The sequence below is a fragment of the Condylura cristata genome, unplaced genomic scaffold, assembly GCF_000260355.1.
Source record: "Condylura cristata isolate star-nosed mole 26May11 unplaced genomic scaffold, ConCri1.0 scaffold00010, whole genome shotgun sequence".
Taxonomy (NCBI): Eukaryota; Metazoa; Chordata; class Mammalia; order Eulipotyphla; family Talpidae; genus Condylura; species Condylura cristata.
The window spans coordinates 10,730,719-10,751,008 of NW_004567111.1; the positions used below are offsets into that span (position 1 = coordinate 10,730,719).

The 20,290-nt window shown below is 38.0% G+C and overlaps 1 protein-coding gene across 1 annotated transcript in view; it reads right to left on the bottom strand.

Annotated features, from left to right (window-relative positions):
• GPC5 (glypican 5) overlaps positions 1 to 20,290 on the bottom strand; it is a 1,027,138-nt gene that overhangs the window by 949,660 nt on the left and 57,188 nt on the right. The gene's annotated exons all lie outside the window — the stretch shown is intronic.

The following is a 20,290-nucleotide window of genomic DNA, read 5'->3' on the forward strand; positions in this document are numbered from 1 at the left end:
GAAGAAAATTTCCTGGGAAACAAGAAGGCTCCCACTTCACAGAAGCTGCTGTGCTAAAATCATGTAAGGAAGTGTTTCTCCTAAGACACACAGACAAATCACCTGAACAAATTATTGAAACACAGCTTCTGATTCAGAATGTGCATTTCTGATAAGTTCATATGTGACAGGTGGCCACCACTCCCTAAATCATGTTGGGATATCTCCTCAGAAGAGAATTAGTCTTCCCAAGGAGTAAGTGACCGAGAAGGTCTTAGATTTTGCACATTCTGCATTCAGCCTTTCCCTGTGTCCTTTAAAAGTCTCTAAACCCAGAACCCTGGTGTCTGGTGAGGAATGGATCACAAGATAATTTTCACAGCCAGGAGGCTTTGGCTTCCTCACTTTCACCCACACAGACCAGCAGCCGTGTTTGTATCAGCATATCCCAGTGAGAACTGATGGTCCCTTGGATCAGTAACGCAAAAAAAAAAAAAAAAAAAAAAAGGTCATAAGTTTGACCCCAAATAGCATCATCAGAATATAATATAATATGAAATTGGCTTCAAGAACCATCAGCTAGACTAGCTTTCCATTTCAAATTTGTTGGTTTTGGGAAAACCAACATAAATCTTTTGGTCTTTTTATACTAAGGATTTATCATTTACATTTTATGACTGAAAATATTTGTGTAACAAGTCCAACAAATCTTTTGGTTTGGAAAAAAAAGGAGGGGTTATAAAATTTGGGTCCAATGCAACATCCAACAAGGGTCTCTAATGATCCAAGATTCTGGTACAAATGGTTCTGCATTGAGGACTGGATAACATACCAAGTTTATGGCAAACACCCATGGATCCAGAAAAGGCACTTTGGATTTAGGACTATGGCCAGGTGTCTTTCCACAGCTATCATCTTTTAGTTAGCTACTTGCTACAATATTGGGCAGGACGTTAAAGGATCACCCAATGAAGGTGGCCATCAAAAGCTATGTGCTATTAGAGCAACTTAGCCATGAAATCAGGATCACTCAGCAGCTTTCCATAGTGAAGTAGAAGCAGTTAATGTGATCAGGCATGAGAGAGGTCCCAAATGCATGGAGAAGTTGCTAGAGGTTTTTTCACCTCACCAGGATCCTAACTCCAGCCCAAACCTATGGTCGCCGAGGAGTTCCCTAAAGTTGATTTTAAAGTTATTACACATGCTACTTTCAGATTATAGCACCCCTCAAAAATGATAATGAAGACCAATGGAAATGGTCTTTTCTGTGTGCAAAAATGTGAGGTGTTACTTTTGACTTTCCACTTAGTTGAGGAGGAGGAATGAGTTGGAGTCAGGGTTTACTTAATATAACTTGCAAAATGGCCAATAGTTGACTGGAAATATTGCAAAGAGATTTGGGGAAGCAAACATCCCTCAGGAATGTTTACAGAGACATTCTCTGCATAAAGGCTGTTGGTAACCACATGGTAGGATAATCTTTGAGTTGTTTTGTTTTGTTTTGTTTTGCATTTTTTGCATTATAAAGAGAGTTGAGACTTTGTTTTATGGGCTTCAAAAGAAAGAAGCCATGATGGTCAGACACAAACATGAACTGTTCTTCACAAAGGCCCATTCACCTAGCCATGTTGATAGAGAGGTTTTTCTACTCCAGGGTAGAACATGAAAAGATGACGTTCTCAACTGAGACTGCCATGTGGCCTTTTGGGAATTCTCATTCACTAAGTACCAGAAAAAAATAGCAAGAGTAGTTAGAGCAACTGTACTGCCCATCCAGGAAGAATGATGTCACCTGATCACCCTATTACCTGGCAGAGTGAAGGTTCTGCTAACCTACCTGATTCTTGCATATATTACCACAACTGTACACAGGCACAACTGCACAAGCTCAGATCCTTGAAACGTAAGGTGGCGAAAGACTCCACTCTGCCCAGCAAAGCTGCAGGCAGATGCAATGCAAACTTCCAGTTTTCAACAGTATAAGTCAACTTAGCGTGTGACCTAACAGGAATGACTCTGGTCTCTTGCAGAGTCACGGGCTTATAGCCTTTTCTTACAACTTCTTGCTTGCTCACTCGAGTAGTATAATTCCTTACTCTCATTTTGTTTAGGAATATTTGTGGGTACACTATATATATATGTGTTTATGTAGCCTTATACATGTGTATCTATATGCATGCATATATATATATATGTATACACATACACATATGTAGGTATAAAGTATTTGACATAAACAATATACATTCACAAAGCACATTAACATATATATGTGCATAATATATAAATTACTCTTAGGTCTTCTTTCATGTTCAATTATGATCATCATTTCCTATTTATAAACAGCAGAAATAAAAATCAATGAATGATCCTGGGTGAGGAACATCCTATGAAGCTCTCAGCTCAGAAGCTGCAGCGACAGCTGGCTGGCAGGTTGTGTCCCAGGAGGGAGGGTGGGGTAGACATATATGGCTTGGGTAGTCGAGGTTTAGATATCCCTGGGCACAGAATGGAATGTGCGAATTTCCTTTTTCCTAAGTGTTCAAGTGATTGCATCATGGCCCTTGTCACTGGTTACCACTCATTTAGCCAATGGAAGAGACATCAGACTCACACTGGGCCAGTATTATTCACCCAGGATTTTAAGTTTCAACAAAAACAAAGAGATGGAGAGTGGGTAGTATACATTGCTCAGGACAGTGTTCCAGATAAAATGTTCACAATTTTGGTGAAGTATTTCACACTGCCTTGTTCTCTTCCTTAAGATTCAACCTTTTCTTCCAAATGGGAAATAACGGATGGTCTCACGTATAGGAGGAATATAAGGAACCCAGACAAAGGTCATGAAAAAGATAAAACTTGCAGGCAAACCACAGATCTGAGGCACACGTGGGTAGGAGTCAAACAAGAGAGGGAAAAGCACAGTGACGGTGGTGACAGGTGCTATGGTGGTGGAAGAATTATGGAAACCACACAAGAGGGGAGACATCAAGTATTGCACAAAAAGGAACAACAATGTAAGAAAATAAAAATAATAAGCTATAAAAAGATTCAAAATTTTCTTCTAAATGGATAGCAGCCCCAAAGTTTTCCAATAAATCCCCTTTTCATTTATTTAAGCACAGCATACAGTTGCTTAAAAGTAACAGAAATCACTGATCTGAAACTTAAATTTTCAATCTATTAAGTTATGACAAATTATTATGACAATATTAGACTGTGAGTCTAAAACTACTGAACAGAAAACTCCAAAACACCAAAAACTAGCAATACTAAAGGTTATTTGACATATAAAAATTTTTTTCCAGGTAATTCCTCAAAAAATATTCTGAAATACTGTGTCCCATCTTCAGCCTGTCTTCAAGACAGAGACAGAATTTCTACTCACTATGTCTTGATAAAAATCTAACCGCAATATTTACTGACGCTCTAGTAAATTATTTAGAAAGTTTTTTTGTTTTTTGTTTTTTTTTTTTACAAAAGATCCTTTTAGGAGTAGTAATGGATGGTCATGCTGGACTTGGCAGTGGATTATAGAAAGTGGTTTTCCTCTGCATTCAAGTAATGGGAGCTCAACTAGCTTATACCACACATCACTCTTTATAGCAAGACAGTTACATGTGGTGAAGGATTTAATACTGAGTGAAACCCACAGCGGGGGAAATTTAGAAAATTAACTGATCGGTGTTCTGTTTTTCTCTTCATACTATAAAAATGATCAGCTATTTGAGGAGAAATACCCTGTCCACAGTACAGCTACTTGTGGTTCCATAAATGAAGATGTGTTTGTAGTTTACACAAAATACATCTCACAGTAGGAGCCTAAAGTCAGTCAAATGTAAAGAAATGGTCAATCCAAAACAAATAAAGCTCCATTCTTATCAAAATGTTTCTAATCTTGTCTTCCTAGGCAGGGCAATTTTAGCTCTGTTGTACATGTGGTTCAACACATGCAAAAGAGACTCGAATTCCAAAGAACAAAGTTTTAGGGCTGCAATCTCCATATAAACAGTAGTGAAATTATAAGACCTATATTCATTGTAGTTCTGCAAATACATACTGGCCAGAGAATTTCTTTCCTACCCTGTGTAAATCTAGGAGTTATTTACCATGATATTATATCCCCCACTGAGAATAGAAGAACCCCAAATTCTTTGCCACTTTTTTCATTATCCAATTTAAGTATATTCAAAATCCTCCTAATCAAATATAAGGTATTACTGTAATTTTATAATTAATGCCAGGAGGTAGGTCACACCTAGACAATGGAGACACACTTCATTTAACTTACTGGTATTGAACTTTCTATTATTCGTAAGAACCGGCATTGGGAATTCATTGACTTCTGCATCAAAATCAGCAATGCAATTGTATTTAAACTGCATGGCTCAAATGTCACATAAGTAGCTACTGACAACAAAAATTGTACGGTGGCTGTACTGCTGGCCACTTCTACCCTTGAGAAGCGTGCATCCCTTTTTCTATTGCCTGGTACCAGCTCCTGTTCCTCTTTACTTTTACCCTCAAAAGACTAAGTCTCTTCACAGTGGTTGGCAAACGCCACTGCACACACTCAAGCCCCAGAAATGCACAGCGGACCCCATTAGTTCTCTCTTCACCTACTCAGTTCCTTCTCCACAGTTGTGGTGCCTCTTTGATTGTAACACCTTCTCCTTTACCAAGACTTCAGATGCTTTCATGACATAATGCTAATTTAGTTTTCAGATGTGCATGACTAGTAGTGCTAAAATCACAAACATTTCTCTCTCAAATGAAACACTGATGAAAACAAAGGATAAATCACTCAACCAAAAGCACGTTGTAAGTGAGCAGATCCAATGATCTACACCTAATGGTCCTGGTTCATAGTTAATTTTTATTTACAGTAGTAGCTTCTTGCATCACTGTATATCAATTATATTAGGAGAAGAAAAGTAGTTCAATATAAATATATTTCTATGAACATTAGAGATCCAAGTATTTACAATAACTTTTAAAATGAAGATTTCAAAACACCACGTGGTAAGCAATCAAAGAATAACATGTATAGTAAATGAAAATCTGGATGATAAAGCTACAACGAAAGTACTCAGTAACAGGCAGTGTAGACTGTTACAACTTCTATCTTAATGTAGTGATTGCATTTATTGTCTCATTTATTTAGCATTTAAAAAATAAGTACGAAAAGATAAAATGAATCTGAGATGAAAGGAAAAAAAAAGAAATAAAATAGAAAGCTGCATTTTAAAAACATTTCCAGGTGACCCTTAAGCGACACAAAATAAATTTATGAATGAATGCATACATCAATCAACTGGTACGCTGCACTAACTTTTGTCTCCTTTAGAGAACTGAATCCCTTCCTTAATGAAAAGGGTAATGCTAAGTTTCTGGTACAAGAATGAACCTACTCTCAAGTTTTCATAAGTTTTTAAAATAAAGATAACTGAAACAGTGAAGAAATTTTTTAATTATCATTTAACAGCTAATTTTCGTATTAAAATTTCCCTTTAGATTGCAGCATGCCATCAAACTATGAATTTTTTCCCAAGGGAATTTTGGGGGAAATTCCCCTCAGGAAATTTTTCTAGATGAAAGAATCACGACTGGCCTGGAGAGTCTTTTTGTGCATGGTCTACTCTCCCACCTTCTCTGTAAAGCAACCTCTAAAGCCAAAGACACCTCTTGCACCGCCTAGATTTTGTGACAACCCAGTGTCATTTAACTCGTGGCAGCTGCACCCACCAGCCTCTCACGCTCTGAATGCTGACTGTGCAGCCCCTGAGGACACTGGGGCTCTTGGTTATTTCCCACTTTCCTGCTCCAGGCCTCTGCGAACTCGCTCTTATTCCTCTGATCCTCCCTGGCTGGACACCCCACATGCTCCTCCTGCCCCTCATTTTACCACCAGAAATTCATCTAAAGTCTTTTTCTTTTCCCAACATTCTTCATGAATAATTTCACCCAAAAAGATCTTCTTATGAGTCCCAAATCTATACCTCTGGCTAGACCGACTCCTCTTTCCAATGAGCAATTGGTGCTTCCTTCAAGTAGATGCCCAGAAACACTTCCCAAATATCACATTCAGAATAGAATTCTCATTTCCCCTCAACTGCCACCCCCTTAAGTCCCCTTTTACATGAAACCAAATGAATCTCTGGGACTCCTCCCTTTCCCTCAGCAACGCTCCCAGACACCTACCACCAAGCCCTGCTCATCTTACCTCCACCTCACTCTCAGATAAATCACCCCTCCAGCAACCCTACCACTACTGTCCTGGGGTCCTTACCAGGTCTTGCCTCTTTTGCTACAATGTCCTATTTTGCTGTTGCTGTAAAATGAAATGGACTACTTATTACAAAAGCAATATGAATTTTCACAGCAGAAAAAATCAAAATAAAGATAATAAAGAGAGACATTAAAGTCATGATCCTTATCCAAAGTAAATATTCTTAATACTTCAATATACATCCTTCCACATCATTTTCTTGCTTCTGTAGCACATTCTCATGTCATCTATAATCCCCCTTCTAATCCATCCTTGACAAGAGGACAGAGTGATGTTATAAAATTCAAATATGATTCTGTAATTTCCCTGTTTAAAATTCCTGTGTGTGTGCCCAATTCTGCCTCCAGGATTAAAGTTCAGAAGCCATAGGCTGGCATAAATCATGCTGGCACTCTCTCTGCCTTAATTTCCAGTCATTTTCTCCACAGCCTCCTTTGCTGTGATCATCATCTTCTTACATTGTGTACACAGGACTCCGCGACTGTGGCCTCCACGGAGTGAGGCCCATCAGTCTTCCTTCATCTTGTTAATTATCGTCTGTCCCATAACTGTTTGCCTCCAATTATTGTGAGTGGAGTAATCCTTCAGCCTCCCCATTCTCATAGCTCCCCGATCATACCTCTTACAGAACTTACTGTCTACCACTATAATTGCCTTGCCCGGCCTCCCCCACCGCCTATGAAAAAAAAAGCGAACCAAAGGCAGCTTCTTTGTTAGCCTTAAGAACAGGATAAGTGGCAGTCTTGGGGACTGGGCGGGACCTGAGTTTTCACCCCACATCTGTGTACGTACCTCAGTGAAACTTGGGTAAAGCAGCCTCTTCAAACCTCAGTGCCTCGAATAAAATGCAGTGACTGCCCAGTCAAAGACTATCCATCAAGACAAGCCAGTGGTTCTCGCTAAGTATAATATTGCTCCCTGGGGGACAGCCACAATGTCTACAAGTATTTTTGACTGTCACGCGGGGCCAAGGGTGTTATTGGCTGGCACCTAGTGGGTAGAGGCCAGGATGTCACTAAGCATCCTACAATGCACAGGTTAGACCCTACAATAAAGGGGATACCCAACTCCAAATGTCACTAGAGTCCAGGTTGCGAAAGCCATCCCCAAAGCAGGTGATGAACACAGAGAGCCCCGCTCGGCACTTGGTGTGAGGCACTGCCTACCCTTGCGAGGAAGGGCTTTGCCCTAGTAAAGGAGAAAAGAATTGAGACTGCTGGCTGTGACAATGATGTGTGCAGCATTACACATTCGCAATGATGTACACTAAGCCTGTAATGATATAACGCTTTGTGGCGTCAACTTCAAGAAGAACTGATTTACTTCCAACTTTTACAGGATTTGAATTTATGCTACTTCATGTATCCCATGCTAGGTGCAGTGTATTCACTGCTTGTGTGCTCTAGCTCCATGGGGGACACTGCTTCGGTGTGACCCATGGAAGATGTGACAGTCGACAGTTCCTAGACTCATCCCTAAGAGGTCCTGCATGTTTCCATTTGTTCTCTGACATTCCTGCATAAACCAAAAGAAAAGCTTGCTGTTCTCCTTCTTTGGAGTGGTCACTATCTCATCATCTGTGTTCCAAAATGAGCACTCAGGAAACAGACCTAAGCATATTCCTGTGAGCCAATGCCTGGAACAGACCTGCTTGGATCTAACCCAGAGTCCAGAGCCAAGTCAAGATGAACCAAGACAGGGCCAGCCAAGCCCTCACTATCTGCTGACACAAGCGCAAAGAGCGAACGAGTGGTAGGCTACCTCTGAGACAGCGCTTGCTAGCTACGCAGCTGTAACTGACTAAGTAACAATATGCTTTTCTTATTTCTACACTAAAAATGGGAAGGAAACTGAACACCAAGACTTAACACCAAGCTTTCTTTCCAGAATGGACGCTCTCATCAAGGAGCACAGCATTAGCAACACCTACTAATCGCCCATCTCTTCACTCATGTTCAAGCTTAAATACTTAGTTACGAAAGGTTTCCTTTCCAATGGCAAATCAGTGAAAACAGTGACCCAGATTTGGCTAGTAATTTAGAACGCATTCAGAAACCACACAGATTAAGAAATCAACAGCTGTATTGTATTGCATTGTTGGCAACTGCACACAATTAGGAAAATAGACGTAGATGGAGATCAGCTTCTCTAGAGGAGAAAAATAGTGATTTTACTTGACTGTTGTGAAGTTAGAGTAATACCGTCTATAGTTAACATCCTGTTGTCCCAGCTTCTCCTTCTTTGGTTCTTGGTTTCTTGTGGCTTCTATGTTTATATATGAACCAGAAAAAAGTTATGTTCTCCTTATGGCCTTATAAGTTAAACTTAAGACCAGTGTCCCCATAGTAAATATGCAGTAAGTTATTTATTAGTGAAAAAAAATTGTCAGTTACATTTCATACTATCTTCAATTCCTATTATTTTTATCAAAAATGTTATTAATGCAGTCTCTGCATACCAACCTGATCAATACAGCAATGCTTAACAATTCTCTTTCCTTCCTTTTTCCTAGCACCTACACAAGATTAGAATTGCTAGAAATTGTCATCCTAATTAGCTATTGACAAAGTTTGCCTATGTAAATCAGAAACTAGAGCACTTTGTTTCTTGTATTATTATCATTGTTTACATCGGCAGAATCATACCTATTCAGACTCTCAGAGGAAAGTGTGTAGTGAGAAACTGACAGATTTCAGTTCACCTATTAAAGAATAATTACTGTTATACTCACAGACAGGAATCTAAATTTCTTATCAATGCATAAATATAAAGAATGGACAAAAATTACATGCTACCTTTGTACTTTTTCTTCTGATAGATAGTGATAAAGCAAATTAACCATTTAGTTAATATCCTGCAAAGATAAGAATTAATTTGAGTTTGGGGACTTGAATTATTTTTGTACTGTATTCTTCCACAATCTTCTAAATATACACACTGATCAAAGACCTTGCCAAGGAGAGAAGAGATTATTAAAGTTCAATATATGCAAAATATCTCCATCATAAATGAATTATTATACAAAATGTGCTGTTGAGAAATCCTACATATTCTCACTGTAAAGTCACAATGGCATCAGTACAGTATTACCTAACCCAAGCTTTCAACACACTTGCTCTCTCCATAGTCTAGCCTGGGCATCCTAACTTCCAACTTCCTCATATGCATTTCAATTTTATTATAAGCAACATGATTTTCAGAATGAGGAAAAAAAAAAACCACAATGTTCTTTCATGCAGAGTGAAGATCCAGTTAACGAGCAATAATTAATCATAACAGCTTGCTTCAAACTACATTCTTGTTGAGAATTATGCAGAGTCTATAAAATTGATAGCCTAGAGTGCTCTAGGAAAAAAAAAATCTATTCCTCCATGGTATCCTTGCTCAACTAACACTGCTAAAAGATGAAGCATCTTAGCCAGAAAGGAGAGAAATAGCTGTCATAAACAGGTTCCTTACTATTCCTGGAGTATAAATAAAATTTTGAACTGCCTGTTTAAGCTCCTTTTCTTTGCTAGCAATATTCTGTTTTGAAGCTTTGTTGATGGATGCCAAACTCTAAATATCACCTGTGAAGGAGATAAAACTCAAGTTTACAGGGAGGGATATGACTATGTCACAGCTAAGAAGATTTGGTACAACAATTTTACAGCAACCAGGGAAAAAAAAATCCTGCTTAATAGCAAATGCATGGAAATAAAAAGAAATAAATATCCCAGCAAATTGCAATTAAGTTGAAAATAACAAACCATGTGCCCCATCCTATGAGGAAGCATTCCACAACCAACCGTGGTCACATCTCTCCTGATAAAGCCCAGTCCCCACACTGTCTGTATCACACTTCTGTTGCTCTGTTGACCCCTCTCTTTGGAGATTATTCATTATCTTCCTAATTGGAATGTGAGAGCTATGAAATAAAGCCTATGTCTGCATCCTCCCTATACTTCCAGCACCTCACAGAATCTCAGGTCTAGAAAAGATGTCAAACATGTTCACCCACTGAATTCAACAGTGAAATTATAGCTCATTCTCCCAAGTATTCCCACTGATGAGCTCCATGAGGAAGGCACAAAGCCAACAGGCAGAAACATTGTATGTTCTGCTAGACAGCAATATAACACTCAGATTCTTTTCCTTATTAATGGGTGCTTTTATCTAAAATAGTTTAAAAGATACTAGTGGAATACAGGAAACGGTGAATTACTAGAACGATCATCTATAATTATTTATAATTTATGAAGCACTTAAATATTATCATTCCTAAATTAAAGGTGATATATGGAAGAATAAGTTGTAAAGAATAAGAATGAGTTATAAAGAATAGCTCCAAGCAAATTTTATACTTAATAGACAAACATATTTAAGGTAATGATGAGAAATAAGATAAAGCTTCAGAAGGATGGACAATAGGTAAGAAGGGCAATTTGCCCACCAAATAATATTCTAAAAATTAATTTTAATTCTTTATGATTTGGCACATATGTACTATTATGCTAATAATTAATATATCCATTTTTACAGTAAGTTTTGTATTATTTAGTGAATCAATTTTTGTTTACTATGAAAATGCAAATAAATAACTTCAATAAACAATGCTGATGGTAGGAATGGTAATAACAGTATCAAGAAGTAATATGCCATGGGGATTACAACTGAGATGGGAAAAGGCACAAAATGATATAAAAATAAACTATTTTATTATTTAAAAAATAAGTAATAATAATCTTGACAAATATTTAGCAACTTCAGTAATCTTACTATCATTATCACTTTCATTAGAATTTTCACAGTTGATTCAACAAATAAGGCTTAGCCACGTATCTATAAAAAGCCTAACTATAAAAATTACAGATAATAACAATGACTAGGTCTAAGGTGAAAAAATGAGTAGCCCAAGTAAGATTTTTCTTCAATACAATTCATCACGCTACTGGGGTATGCTTTATAAATATCAACCTAGAAAGATATCCCATACACAAAATCTTTACTGATACATAATTAAGCATTTACCATATATAAGTCAATCGTTTAAAAGCCTTATATGTCTATTCCCTTATTTAGTCTTCACTACAACATTTTTAGATTACCATGCTTGTTATCTTCATTTTACAAATGAGACATTAAATAACTTTTCTAAGGTCACCAGACCAAAATTAGAGCTAAACCCAGATGATGAGATTTCAGAGACCATGCTCTGAAGGTCTAAAATGCAAGAGACAAAATAAATCGCACCCCACTCTTATAAAAACACCCCTGACCAGCAATGAAAAGCAAAACAAGTCACCATAACTGAACATCAACCATAGGTTAGAAACGATGGCAAGGAAGGTAATGTGCACATGGGCATTTGTCTGTTCAAGCAAATCAGTATTTGGTTTATGCAACTTCAGGCTGCCTCCTCACATAGTGGAACTTTGAGCCTTTGTGAGGATGCTGATCCCTTTCATTGGGCCTCCATCCTCATGAGCTCATCATCTCTGCAAGACCTTACTTCTCCCTTAATACCATCACACTCGTTACAAATATGAAACATAATTCCTGCTCTTAAGCAACGATACTGAATGAACAGATAATTCTGGAAACAAGACCTGCTGGTAGAGAGAAGATGTGAAATGAGTAAGAACTAATTTTGAATAGATATAACGGAGATTACAGCAGACATTTAAAGCTATGAATATTAGATAGCATTTTAAGCTGCAAAAAAAAAAAAACTGCAATGCACAGAAGAATTTTAAATTGGAGAATGACACATGAATATTAAAATTTAAAACCTTAATCTGTTAGGTTACTCAGGATCAGCAGAAGACAAAACTAAAGCAGTTCAGTCATGAGGCTGTTGCAATAATAAAAGTATCAAAAGGAACAAGAAGGAAGGAAGAAAAGTTCATTCTTAATTGACAGGTAGAAGGCAAATGAGACTCTGAAGTTTTGAGCCTAAAACCCAAAGGGGAAATGGTAAAATGGTACCATGAAGTAAAGATGAAAAGTTGACTTTTAGTAAAGGATGAGAAATTTACATCCAACCATAACATTTAATGTGTTAGCAGACTATCCAGGCATAAATATATATATAGAAGGCAACTGAGAGACAGGGAATATATTAAGAATTAAATATTCAAAGCAACAAACAATAAAAGAGGAAAGATAGGAGGAAACCATCGTACAGTGAGAATGAGGGGTCAAAACAAGGTAGCAGACACACGAGATCATGGCACAGCTTTTAGAAGGTAGAGATAAGAGTATCAACCTGTAAATGGAATGAATAAGTACTATTTATTTTTCCCTTTAAGTGCTATTCATCAAACTGCTAGGCAGAATGGGAAAATGAAATGCCATGCTATTACCATCTGACATCATCTCTCTTAGCTTCTAGACAAGTCCAGAAAAAGTACACCCAGTAAGATTGCAGTACAGCGAAATAAACTAGAGTGAACTAAATTAACGTTCCTAAGCTTTCCACCAAAGGTCCATTAATCTGTTTCACAGTCAGGCTTAAATATGTTAAATGCATGAAAAGACTATATTTAAAGCTGAATTGTAATAAATACTTTGAGAAACATTATCTCCAAAAGAAAAAATAGCAGGTGGTTCCTGATCACCAGAAAATGAAGCAACTTCAAGGAACATTCAACATAAGCAGCACTGTCAAACATAAAGCCAGATCCTGTCCCAAGAAGTAACTGCTATAGAATTTTCTTCTTTCAACACCCAGAAGAAAAATCAGTAAAGATATGTTCACACAACAATCCACAAACAACACCTTTAATCAAAAGGTAATCTGTTAAGGATCACACTATTCCTTCACTTCTTTTCAATGTAAGGTCACAGTTATTAGTGCCTCATGGGAGTGATCAAAATTGGATTTGCAGACTTCTACAGTATGTTGACGATCACTTACAATAAAATCAGAATGAGAAAGGGAAATTGTCTGAGAGGACCATTGAGCCAGGTAATAGATTCAGTCTAATATATCCACACAGCAGGAACCAAATTAAAATGTAGATGGAATTCTAATATAGTCCAACTGGAAAGACTTGCTCCAGTTTCTTACAGAGCTTGTTTGCTGTTTGCAAACAGCTACTTCTGAAAACACAAAATTGATCATATTAATTATTTCAGACATCTCTACATGTACAAACATGTAAGCTAAAATAGCATCAAGGTCATAGTATTTGAGAGGGCAAAACACACACACACAGAGAAAAAGCAAAATACACCTACACCAGAAGCATCCCCTTACCTGATTCAACATCAGATCATAAAATAATATTTGCACAATTCTTAATAATACAGGTGATTTCAGTGGATCACAAATTGTGTACTTAAATGCAATATGCCTTCTAATTGTATCTAAATTTTTCCTAAGACTAAAGCAGCATGTAATCTATTACTCTCCATCCAATTCTGTTTTCCCATTTCCCTTCCTGGCTGAACAACATCCAGATATCAATTCCAGCCCCATCTGTAAGGAAAGAAAGATTTCAGCAATAATGAGCACCTTTTGGTAATTTCTAGGCAACCATTTGACAGAGGTGGGGGGAGAGGGGTCTCAAGATAGGCCCTGTAGATTGCTATCTGAAGGAAATCATTATGCTGCTTCAGTAAATTTTTTTTTTCCTTAAGACAATAAAAAATGGGAAGAGAATGGGTGGGTGGGAGAGAGGCAGGAGGTACAATGTATTCTACTTTTAATCATTCTGGTCACTGAAACTTACTGAAATAAGTGAAAAGCCTAATATAAATAGACTTCAAAACTCCAAGGGGCATTTATTTTTTAAATGAGTCTCCACTTTTATATAAAAAACACTTATAAACACTAAAGGCCGTAAATTAGAAGGTAAAACTGTTTTTAAATTTCTAAGTCAAATGTGTATATTATATATACATACATATATATACATATATATAATCAATTACATTTGAGTAGTTTTAAAATAAGCTATATGAACCAATATTTATAATTGATCATAATTCTAACCAGAAAAAAAAAACAGATAATGAATAGTAAAGGCTTTACTGTCTAAATTTTCTAATAAGTATGTTGTAAAATTGAAAGAAATAAAAATAATCCGACCAAGCATATCTTGGAAATTTTGAAACATAATATTTGAATTTGGTTTCCTGGGATTACAGGAACAAAGCACCACAAAGTGGGTAACTTAAGCAACGGAAATTTATTGTCTCATAGTCTGTAGACTAGAAGTCAGAGATCAAAATGGCGGCACAGTTGGTTTCTTCTGCAGGCTGTGAGGAAGCATCTGTTTCATGCATTTCCTGTAGCTTCTGATAAACGCAGGCATTTCCTTGACTTCTAGATGATGTTCCTCCATGAACATGTCTGTCTCTTTGTGCAAATGTGCTTTTCTATAAGGACACCAATCGCATACGCTGAGCTCCCACAATATGAACCTCATCCTCATTTTACCTTGTTTTCCTCTGCAAAGACTTGAATTCCAAATAAAGTTAGATTCTGAGATTAGAATTTCAACATTTCTTTTTTCCTTTTTTTGAGGTGGAGGGAGGGACACATAAATCAAGCCATAGGAACATTCTTGAAGTCAGATTAAATCTTTGTGGCATCTTAGTGAGCACCATGCCTTTATATCTACCCTGGTCACAGGGTTGCTCTAGCAGATGAAGCATGGATGGAAGCAATGCATGTCTTCTAAGAAGATGTGTTGAGAGTCATCTTTTCCTCTAACTAGAGCAAGTTCTCAGATGGGACTACTTCCTCAGTCTGGACAAGAGCACGTGAATATAAATCATATCAGTAGTATATAACCTCTTTGTAGCTATGAACCACTGATATTCTGGAGTCATTGAAACTTCAGAGTACCCAGTCAAGTCTAACTAAAAACTAGGTAATCCAGACATAGAAAAGAAAAGTAAAATTTCATGAAAAGAATACTTCAAAGTAAAATTTCAGTGAACAGTAAAGCTATAATCAAAAAAAAGTATATCCCATTAAAACTTTCATTGCTAAAGAATAAAACTTTCAAGTTAAAAAAAACAAGACATCAGAAACATGAAGTAAAAATTTTAGAAATAGCAAAAAAAAAATTAAAGATTAAAACAAAACTTAGCAAACACAAAAGGTAAAAAAGATAACTGATCTAAAAAGAAAGTTCTTGAAAAATAGCATCAGGATGTATAAAACTGATTATGATAGAGATGATGAATAACTGAGAGCCAAATAAAGAGGAGAGAAAGCGGAAGAGAAATGAGAGCAAAAGAGAGAAAAGAGAGCATGAGGAAAGAAAGGAAGAAAAAAATATGAATGAGGAAAAAAAAAACAAATTATTGGAAACCTGAAAGGGATTACCCATCTTCAGGCTTCCTCCACAACACCCCCACCTCCACACTCTGTGTTGGCCTTAATAAGTAGACTTGGGGGCCACTGAGATCTGCAGTCACTTTCTCCCTCTCTGGGGACAGGAGTCACCTGACCTTTGTTCCTCACCCAATGCTACCATTTTCAGAATATCTTCCTTCTTTCTTGGCAATCCACATCAGATGTCTTCTCTCACAGCTTAACGCCAAGATAGCACATTGAAAGGTAACTCACTGTCTGTTTTCTACAATACATTGTAAGCTTCTTGAAAGCAGTAATAATTTTCTATCCTATCTAGAGGTGAGAAACAGGTAGGACTCATTTTCCAAAGTTCCCTAAGTTACACTAAGCTCAATAAAGTCCTGTAAAGCAAGGAGCCATTTCCAATATAGATGATTTTCAGTTAATACAAAATTGCACAAATTTTGCTAATATAAATTATACATGTATCTGAGTATGGTCAGAAGGAATCCATGATACAGAGACATTCTAATTTGGAAAAGGACATCAGTAAGATCAAGATTGTTAAGTCATTGAATACCTCCCCGTGAACTCTATTCCTCCAAATCTCCTTTTTTTGAGTACAGGTTCACACCTCTTCAGATGTATGTTAGCACATCCCCCACCAAGGTACCATAGTCCTCTACCATCACCCAGTGGCTCCCTTTATTCCCAGTCACCCACCTTCCCCTCTAGTAGCCTCAATGCTACAATCAGATTTCTAGGGTTTGTTCTGGTTTAGTGCTATCCGTCTCTTTGTTTTGTTCCTTTATATTTGATCCATGAATGTAGTCATCTGCTATTCGTCTTTCTCCTTATGATATTTTTCACGCTGAATCCTATATGTTTGCCTCAATTTGATAGTCAAACCTTAGTTCTTGGTGTGGATGTTAGCTTCTAGCCAACATAGAGTGTTTGTTATGTAGCAGGCACCATTTAGTTACTGTACAGGGACTGCCTCAACCAATACTCATCCACTGCAGTCTAGAAAAAAGTACTGCTGTTTTTCCATTCTAAGAGCAAGGAAATGGAGTCCCAGCTAGCATTGGGAATGGGAGTCAGACCAGATTCTCTCCAAGACATTATTAACACAACAAAAGTTTTTCCGTAAAAAAGACCTGTTTTTATTCTATTATGAGTATTTTCAATTTATTCCTACTTAAGGAAAAAAAATGAATGTTTCCTAAGTTAACATTCAAACTAAGCTTATACCCTGAGGAGACAGGATCAAATAGATAGTACAAGAGAACAATATCCTTTAAGGTGCAAAAGTTCAATTATCTTTGTTTACATAAAAGTTAGCCTACAGGCAGAATTACCCAGAATAAAGGAAGCACAGCATAGCTATCCAACAATTACCCTTTATTTACTATTATGACTCTGGATCTTGAGATGCCATTTCAAGTCCTCTACATAAAAGCTATGGCATATATATTCCATTTATTACTACATATATTTTATGCTAAAAGCATGTAGATATGCATGAACAGCTACATTGAGAAATGGTTATAAAATTTAAGTCCTCTCTTCGTTGGTGGAGAGGTATCTTATTTTCCATTACATCTTACCACTTTGCCAATTAAATATTATGGACGATGGTGTAATATTTTCCTCTTTACCTGTTCATCCCCTGAAGCTATAGAAAACAAAAATCAAACAGCAAAGAAAAGTTTATACATTTTTATAAGCACAAGATATTATTTACATGATTTAAAAAGTTTTAATTTGGCAATAATGCCAGTTACATGAACTGTATTTTAGATAAGAGACAATACACTAAAATGTTATTATTCAAATTACTGATATTATTTGATAAACAGAACATAGTCCATTTTTCATGCGTACAAACATGGCAAATATGTTCTTGCTGTTCTAGAAATTACCCCAAGATTTCGAAACTGATCCCAAGAGTCTTAAGTTATCACAGAATCTTATATCCTAAGGGGATACTGAACAATAAAAAACTTTTTTCCAGTTTTATATAATGATGTTATACATTTTAGAATAAAAAAATATTAAAGGTAAATTTCTTACATATAAACTCATGTATTACCTGTAATTGCTGTTACGTAACTTAATTCAACACTGTCTCACTACATGCTTCTCCCATGAATTTCAAAATATCTTTAAAAATCACACACATTAATTTTGTTATTCATTGTTATAATGCCTTTTACTTTTATATTATGCTAAATATTGATCACTTATTTCATTGTGTAGAATCATGACTTATTCTATCAAAAATAATTTTATGTTCATACTTACATATATATGCTATTATAGAAATAGCATCTCTAGCACTTTGCGATTAAAGCCAGGGGAAGTTGGGCCATTACCTCCTCCACATGGCATTTTTTTACCCCTCTGCCAACAACCAGCCTCCTTTTATATGGTTCTGGCATAGAAGCTGGCACTGGTTTTGAAGGTGTATCCTTATTTCCAAACACATCAAGTTGTATACATTAACTATGTACAACTTTCTGCATGGCATTCAAAACTCTGTAAAGTGATTAAAACAAAGACTGCCCTCCACAGGACAATCAACCAAAGTCCCTGTTATATCCACCACTGTCCCTCTTTCACCGAGACCTTCAGAAAGAGTTCTCACGGATGGTGGCTGTGTGTCCAGTCAGCTCCCCCAATGGACTCAGATTTCAGGGTCCCTGTGAAAAGTCACCCTGTAGCATGGTACTCTCCCTGCCTTCCTCTCCTTCGTGGCCTCAGTTCCTTTCCTTCTAGGCCAAGGGCCACAGATGATCATGCTATGCCCAGCATCTGTCTTCTCACCATCTGCACAGCCTCCACTGAGGCCTGCGTCACCACATCTCTTAATTATAATACCCTCCTGCCCAGGCTTCCTACATCCATACTGGCGCCTCTACAGGCCAGCGCCAGCAACTCGACAGAAGGGTTCTTTTAAAATACAGACATAAAAACACTAATTGGAAAAGAAACCTGCATTCCTATGTGTACTGCAGCACTATTTGAGACAGCCAAGATATGGAAACAACCCAAATGCCCCAAATAGATGAATGGATCAAAAAGTTGTGATATTTTCATGCAATGGAATATTAGTCAATGATCAAAACAAGCTCATGCCATTTGTGGCCTATGGATGGAGCTGGAAAGGATTATGCCAAAGTATGTCAGAAGGAGAAAGATAAATACTAGATGGTCTCACTTATCTGTGGAATATAGAGAAACCAAACAAAAGGTCAAGAGAAAATCAAGACTAGCAGGCTGGTCAGAGAGCTAAGGTGTCCAGCAAGGGAGGGGGACAGAGGCAGGAGAAACAGGGGAGGGATGAGCACAGGGAAGATGTGATGGTCCACGGATGACACCATGGTAAGGGAACATGAGGACTACGACGAGTAAGAAAAATTTTAATTAGTTAATAAAAGAAAAACCAAGTCACACCTTTGCCAAAATTCCTATTTCAGGGGAAAAGTCATGGAAAGACTGCATGATCTGCTCCTAGGCACCGCTAAGTCCTCTCTCCCATCACGTGCCATTTCACTCTGCATCCCGGCCTCCCAGATGCCCTGGGACTCATTCCTCTGACACTCCAGATCCACACGCTCCTTCCACTTCCTAGAAGGCTTTTCCCCCAGATGGCCACATAGCCAAGCCCTGCGTTCACCTCAAGTCTCTGCTCAGTTATACTGTTAAGGGGCAGGATGTCCTAAAGAAACTCTGCAGAGTCTTGTGGACCCCACCCCCTACTCCAGCTTTCTGGACTCTACCCCCTACTCCAGTGACTGGAAACTACAACTCCCAGCAGTACCAGACAGAGAACTGCAAGGACCCAAGGGCGGACCAATTCTGGGACTTTGGGGGATAAAGAGGGTGCCATTGCATCTCTCTCTCGCTGGGGAAATGGCTCTCCAGACCAGGTGACTCCGTGTTTTCAGTCAGCCAAGCTGGTATGGTATTCCAGTTACTTTGTATCCCGCTCTCTTTCCCTGGGTTGTTCCTTTTCCGTTCCCCTTTTGTAAATAAACCCATTATTGACCCTTTTGTGTGTGCCTGCAGTACAATTGAATTTTGAGCGCTCGGATTAGGCCCCATAGACAAGCAGCCCAATCCACTCGGGGCTACCCAGGCAGCCAGTCCACTCTGGGCTATCCTGTAACATTACGACCCAATGTAAAACTGCACCCCTCCATGACTTCCAATCTCCCTCTCCTTACTGGGGACAACGTTCCCTAAAGCACCCGATACTTATATATAAAAGTCCGACCTGTACTCGTCTTCTAACTTCCCAAGACTGTGAAGAAAGAGGTCTCAGTTTCCACCCACGGGCACCCAGGCTCACAAACTACTGTCACCACATAGAGGTGCGGTCATGACTATCTGCTGAGTGGATGTAGGAGCCTTCTGCCACCCCATCCACCAGGGATCAACGCTACTCTGCCAGGACCTTTACTCCAGCACCGAAAAGGACTAAAAAAAGACATCGCACCACCAGGCACACTGGCTCCAGGAATTTACTAGCTGTCTCCCCGGTTAACCCTGGAGGTGGATTTTATTCATTTCCTCTCCCATTTCCTACTATAGCCACAACAAAATGTCACATCGTATACACATTTTTTCTACTCTAGTTCATAGCACTCCCTACAGCTAGAGTGGGGTTCACTGTCCATTAGCACACTGTCATTCAGGGTGATCACCCTAAAAATCTAAGGCCTAAA